This window comes from Rattus norvegicus, chromosome X (assembly GCF_021556685.1).
Source record: "Rattus norvegicus strain SHRSP/BbbUtx chromosome X, alternate assembly SHRSP_T2T, whole genome shotgun sequence".
Lineage (NCBI taxonomy): Eukaryota > Metazoa > Chordata > Mammalia > Rodentia > Muridae > Rattus > Rattus norvegicus.
Genome location: NC_141554.1, coordinates 3,077,464 through 3,084,644, shown reverse-complemented (window position 1 = coordinate 3,084,644; position 7,181 = coordinate 3,077,464). Strand labels below are relative to the sequence as shown.

The 7,181-nt window shown below is 43.0% G+C and overlaps 1 pseudogene; it reads left to right on the top strand.

Moving 5' to 3' along the window:
• The first annotated feature begins 2,237 nt into the window (after window positions 1-2,237).
• Window positions 2,238-3,033, top strand: LOC147998119 (Y-linked testis-specific protein 1-like; annotated as a pseudogene).
• The last annotated feature ends 4,148 nt before the right edge of the window (window positions 3,034-7,181 follow it).

Genomic DNA, 7,181 nt, shown 5'->3' with positions numbered 1-7,181 from the left:
CATAATGGCAGAGGAGTCATGAGAGCAGAGAGAGAGTAAAACTCAAAGTGTGAAGGAAAATGTGCTTAAAACTAAGATAGAGGGAGAAAAAGAAGACTGAGCACTTAGAAAAGTGCACAGAATTTAAAAAGCTGCCGTAAGTTGTTAAACTCTAAGTACATTATAATGTTAAAGTGGAAGGGAATTATTGGGAAGAGGGAAGGGATGGTTAGAGTGTAGTGGTGACAGGGGTGGGTTCTGAAAAGTATCATTTTGAAGATCTGAAGAACTATGTGACACAAACAATTAAAGTGTCCTGTAATTTACAGGTAAATTCCATACTTACCTGCAACCAGTATTAAGTTTTCCCATATTTCAAAAATAAAATTACCACATCTATTTCATCCTTTTTTACTGCATTTGATCTAATAAATTCCTTGTAACCAGAAGTGCTGGTAAATTTTAGAGACATTTAAAATATGACATGTCGATATTGGTTTTGTCATAAGTTTATCCCGACTGTGGAAGCAGGTCCAGGAGTAAATTTTTCCTCGCTCTTTGATAAGAATCCATAATTCATGATTGCCATTGACTTCAATACAAGGTATTTAATCCTGTCAAATTCCAGCTTTGTTTGAATAAAAATGGCCCTCCTCTAATTGTGGGTTTTGATAAAGCTAATTTTGGTGTGCTATCCAGTGGCCTGCCTCGGAGAGAGAGGCAAGCAATATTTCTGATACGGAGAATGACTTAAAGATATCCAAAGGAAAGATAGGAGCTGTGAAAATAACCACCAAGGATGTTGGTGACTCAGAAACAAAAGACTTTTTCAGAAAAAAAGAAAGCATGAAAAGAGCTACTTGGGCAGATTGTGACTCGAGTCATCAGAATATTTTAGTGGGGATTTTATTTTATTTTGGGATATTTATATTTGAAACTACATGAGAAGCTAAAACCTAGATGCTGGAAGTTTCTAAGCGTAACTAGGGAAGGAACTGGGCTGAGTGGGCTTCTATGACATAAGCAGAGCCTGGATGATGTCACAGAGCACTGGGCGGAGGTTCCGCATCTCTTCCATTGGAGGAGCTAGACTCCTTGAAGGTGGGTTCACTATCTTGGTAGCGGTGTGTGAAAGCCAGTTCAGCTCCTGAACCCCACAATTGTTCAACAGGGATTTGTTGCCTGACCGGTTTCAGAAGACAGAATCTGGGCGACTAGGACATTTTCTTTCGGAAAATAGGTTTAGAAGATAACTGGGACCCTTGTAGCCCAGAAAGCTAAAAGTTTTCCCTCGTACAGCTAGTAACCGTATGTTCTAATGTCTCCTACGTTTGAGGGCTAGGCGGATGGTCTAGGCTAGTCAGTCTCCAGAGTTTAATATCCTTTGCTAACAATATCTAATTCATAACTCTACTAAAATGCCAAAGCTCCTCTCTGTGTCAGAGCATTTTAGGAGATAATATTTCTTTTTTTTTCTTTTTTTTTTTTTTTTTTGGAGCTGAGGACTGAACTTTTGCTTGCTAGGCAAGTGCTCTACCACTGAGCTAAATCCCAACCACAGGAGATATTATTTCTAAATGGGTGTTGTTGCCTAGACAAAAGACTCTTGTTGCGGTCGAAGATGCAATAGCTTTGCTGAATAAACTAGGGTCTGGGTCAGGATGCACAATACAGAAAGCCAGTGGACTGGTCTGGATCCTTTGCTATCCTTTCTCTGTTCTGCTTGCTTAAAGTGGGGTACAGGGACATTTAATCCCACACTGACCTAGCCATTTAAGGATAGGTTCTTCAGCAGAAGCAAAGTGCCACGGGATGAAAAATGTGTCTGAATTTATGTTATTCTGAGCTGTACAGAAACATTTGTTCATTTCCCTTTGAAATTTAGATTTTGATTTTTGAGACAGGGTTTTACTGTGGGTAGCTTTGGCTATCCCAGAACTAACTCTGTAGACCAGGCTGACCTTGATCTCACAGACGTCTGCCTTCCTCTGCCTCTCGAGTGCTGGAATTATAGGTCTGCTCCACCATTGCCCAGCCCTCCTATGAACTTCTGAATATGTCAGAATTAGATACAGATGCTCAAACCTGCTTACCATCGCCTTCCTCACCTGCTCCAAAGTTCTCTTTCTCAAGAGCCTTTGTCCAGCGCCCTCCCCCAACACAACCCCATTGTTCTTGCAGGCACTCATATTACAGAGGCAACAGCATTGTGTCTGGTTTAAGCAGGCGAGCTCTTCAAACCCAGGCCATGTACAAGTATGAAGCCTGAACACAGAACGATAGCCACAAGACAGTGGACCAGGAGTGCCGTGGCCTACCACACTAGGTCTACAGTCAAGAAGAAGAGGATGTCTCTGAGGAGGATGAGCACACCATCCTTCCAGAAGCGGAGGAGGAGAAGGCCTTCTCCGCAGGCCCTGAGGAACATTGTGGACTGCAGAATTTCTCACGGATAGAAGGAAGGTGATGAGCCCATCACCCAATGGAAGGCCATCGTTCTAGATCAACTGCCAACAAATCCCTCTCTCTATCTGGTCAAGTATGATGTAATTGATTGTGTCTACGGACTGGAACTTCACAGGAATAAGAGGATTTTAAAGCTTAAAGTTTTGACTCACAAAGTAGTGTTTCCTCAAGTGAAAGACGCCCATCTCTCAAGTGCCATGGTTGGCCGAGCTGTGGAGCATAAATTTGAAGGCAAACATGGCTCTAAGGACAACTGGAGGGGGGGTGGTCCTAGCCCAGGTGCCAATCATGAAGCACTGGTTTCACATCACCTATGAGAAAGATCCACTCCTATACGTCTATCAGCTCCTGGATGATTACACAAAAGGTAACCTTCGTATAATTCTAGAGATTACTCCAGCAGAGGTGAACTCAGACGTTGACATCGACATCTTAACTGGTCAACGTGTGCAGTTCACCAGAAACGACGGGTCCAAAAAGATCGGCAAGGTCATTTATCAAGTTCTAGTCAAGCCTTCCATGTACTTCATCAAGTTTGATGGCGACGTCCGCATCTACGTCTATAATCTGATGGTAAAGATCCGTTAAGGTGAAATTCACAAAGTGTAGGGAACATAGAGAATTTATAGGATTGGGGGGAAAATGTTTGTTTTTCTGTTTTTCAGATACCCAAAGGCCTTTGACAACCCCAGTATCTTTTCCAGTGGAATTTGTTTTTGATCTAAAAATTAAAATGTGCGATGTGACGTATTGTGTGTGAACACTTTGGTGGAGGAGATGGGTTTTGGTGGATGGAACATCGAGAGGAAGACGGAAAATTCAAGGCTGTGAAGAGCAAGTCTAATGTCACATAGGCTAAAACTAACAGGACTGAGCTGGTCTGGTCTTTAGGGAGAGAAAAGAACTGGAGATGAGGCTTAGAGGAGTAGGAATCACATGGGAAAAAAAAGATGGATGTTTAGGAAGCAGTAGAGAGGGGCCAGAAATAGATAGACTCTCAGAGGTGAAGTTTGAGGGAGAAAAGGACAGTTGGGGAAAGAGTGGAAGGTAACAGGGAGGTGGTCTTGGAACTCAAGGGGAAACCCAATAAACTGATCCAAGCAGACTCAGAATCAGAGAAGATCAGGTTCTGTTTGACTAACGAATCCTATTGAAACCTGTTTCTCATCTGTAGATGTGTTATTTTTAATTATGTGGGTGGGGGCAGGGCATGAATAGAGGAGACCACAGAGACAAGAATAGTCAGGTCCCCTGGTGCTGGAATTAAAGGTGGTTGGGAGCCATTGGACATGAGCTCAAAGAACAAATCCAGGCCCTCTTTCAAAGCAGACGAGCTCTTGATCCATTGGCTATCAATCCAGGCCCCTAATGTCGTCTTTTTAAATTAATCCAAACTTCACATGCAGAGAAGAGACCAGGATGAGGTTAAGAAAGATTAAATTGATGGTGATGTGGAAGAAAGACTAAAGAACACATGAGGGAGTAGAGGACACTGAGGCACGAGGGAATTCCAAGATGGAGTTCTCAAAAAGTGAAGCAGGAGACCCAGGAAGAACAGAAAGGGTCTAGAATGAGTTGAACTTGGGCCGCATCCATATTGGTCTCTTTGGTTCCTTAAAGAACAGCCAACCATCACTACAGAAGGTGGATGTTAGGTGGAGGCTTCCCCGGAGGACATTTTGACGAGGAGTAACTCGAGAATAGTGAATGACAAACTAAGTCTATATCTATCGATTCCTGAAAGTATCATAACGCTCATTATTTTGTATGATCAGAAAAAAGTAATTTAAATGAGAAGATGAGGATGGCGTGAGCTTCTGTCAGGTGTTATGTGGATCCTGTGTTTAGATTGCCTGAGCACTGTTTGTCTCTGTTGCATCCTGTAATATTTTTGAGGTCTCTTCTCAATGCCCCTAGATGACCACAAAGAGCTCCTGCACTTGTCTTGCCTGGCTCTCCTTCGACTGGATGGCTTCATACACACCTGTGGTCCCTTTTACCCTATCTAGCCCCAGGAAGCTCCCGTCTTTTACTCACATGTAAGCTTATCCTCAGAAAACTCTTGATGGTTCCTCCAATGCAGAGGTGCTGAGGTCTTTCCTATGCCATTTGCTGTGACTTTAAAATGCTTTGCGGTTCCTGACCATGTAGCTGATTCCTTCAGAGAAGCCCCTGTGCACACCATAGGGTCTCCCTGAGCCACATCTACACTCCAAGAATTTCTTTGGAGGCAACCTTATCTTGGACACATTCATTGCTGTTTCTTCCCTCAAGAATAAGTTTCTCACTGCAGGATTTGTAAATACATTCTATCGTTGATTAATTCTGCTATTTGGGTGTTTTTATACTGGCTGGTTGTCTGATGGTTTCATTGCTGCGAAAAGACACCATGACCAAGGCAACTTATAAGGGACAACATTTTTTGGGGGGTTGTTTTTTTTCAGAACTTGGGAACGAACCCAGGTCCTTGTGCTTCCTAGGCAAGCGCTTTACCACTGACCTAAATCCCCAACCCCAAGGGACAACATTTTATTAGGGCAGGCTTTCAGGTTCAGAAGTTCAGTCTATTTTCATCAAGGCAGGAATCATGGAAGCGTGTAGGCAGACATGGTGCTGGACAAGAAGCCTATCACCCCCACAGTGATATGTTTCCCCCAACAATGCCACATCTACTCACACAAGGCCACACCTCCTACTTGTGCCACACTTCCCATGGGACAATCACATTCTAACCACCACCCTGATTTTATGCCAACTGGACACAAGCCAGATTCATCAGAGAAGAGGGCGCCTCAGTTGAGAACATGCCTCCATAAGATCCAAGTGTAGGGCATTTTCTTAGTGATTGGTGGGGGAGGGTCCAGCCCACTGTGAGGGGCACCATTCCTAGGATGGTGGTCCTGGGTTTTATAAGAAAGCAAGCTAAGCAAGACATGAGGGGCAAGACAGTAAGCAGTGCCACTGCATAGCCTCTGCCTCAGTTCCTGCCTCCAGGATGCTGTCCTGTTTGAGTTCCTGCCATAACATCCTTTGGTGATGAGCAGCAATATAGAAGTGTAAGCTGAATAAACCTTTTCCTCTGTAACTTGCTCATTGGTTATGGCGTTTCCTTACAACAATAGGAACCCTAAGTAAGACAATTTCTTATAGAAACAGTGTGTCTAGTAAAGCCACAGACTCTTACCTCATAACCACAAATAGAAAGGTATAGACACTTTGTTTTAATTTAAAGGTAAGACTTGCTCATGTACTGACCTGTGAAGTTCTAGTTTGCTTGCTTCTCTCAGTGATGAATGCCATGTTCAAAACTAACTTGGGGAGGAAAGGGTTATTTGCCTCACAGGTTTCAGATCATCACTGAGGGAAACCAGAACTGGAGCTTGAAGTGGTAACAAGGAACACTGCTTGTTGGCTTGCTCCCTGTCTCAGTCATTGTTCTGTTGCTGTGAAGAGACACCATGGTCAAGGAAACTACTTTAAATGAAAGCATGTTATTGGAGGCTACCTTACAGTTTCAGAAATCTGGTCCATCATCATAGGAGGGAGCATAACACTGGAGTAATAGAGAGCTACTGCTCTGTAAGGAGAGAGAGAGAGAGAGAGAGAGAGAGAGAGAGAGAGAGAGAGAGAGAGAGAGAGAGAGAGAGAGGGAAACTCTGGTAAAGCATGGGCTCTTGAAAAATCAAACCCCACCCTTGTAGACACACCCACTTCCTTGAATGAGGCACACCTCTTAATGCTTCTAATCCTTGAAAATACTGTCACTCCCTGTTAACTAAATATACAAATATATGACTGTGGGCGCCTTTCTTATTCAAATTGCCACACTCCCCATGGCTTGCTCCATTACTATTTCTTACAGCCTAAAATGCTATTCTCTTTATACATGACTACTGATGAACTTGCCCACAATGGTGGGCCCTCCCACAACAATCATTAATCAAGAAAATGTTCCATAGGCTTACCCAAAACTAATCTAATGGAGGCAGTTCTTGAATTGTTCTCTCTTCTCAATTCACACCAGATTTTCAAGTTGGGAAAAAAAAAGGGGGCGAGAGACCCAGCACTGTAATGTTTCTCTTACTCCATGTTACATACTCACCACCAGCCATTCTCTTATCTCAGTGTATAGACCCACTTCCCTGTATGGGAGTACTGAAGAGTCACTACTGTCACCAACATGAATACTCGAGTATATGTGACAATAAATGAATATATTCTACAGCTCCCAACGCCAAGCAAAAGCATTTTAATGTGTGTTACACTTACTGGGAGACTGTCAGTCATTGGCCATGTAATGGGTCACAGTAGACCAGAGAACCAAAAAGTCACAACCTACATATCATCTCCTCTCAGCAGGAGACATAGCCCTTTCTCAAAACCCATGAATCTATCTGTAGGCTTATATTTTTTCAAAACCTACTTTATTTAGGTTTCTTAAACACTTCAACCACCCTTATAGCCCACCAACCAGAGGTAATAGAGAGAGAAAGTTTATAGGAAAAGTGAGAGAGTTGTGTACCTATATAGAAGTAATTCTTTCAGGCAACTCCAATCTTCATTTTACAGTACTGTCGAATAGCAAACGCAAAACACAAATCATTAGCAGTGCCTTGATCTGGCAGAGACCACAAGGTTCTAACAAAACAACAAGAAGCAGCAGAAGCAGCCAGAAGCAGCCCGGATAACACAGATCCTTTTGTGCATTTCTCATTATGGTATGAAGATCAGCAAAG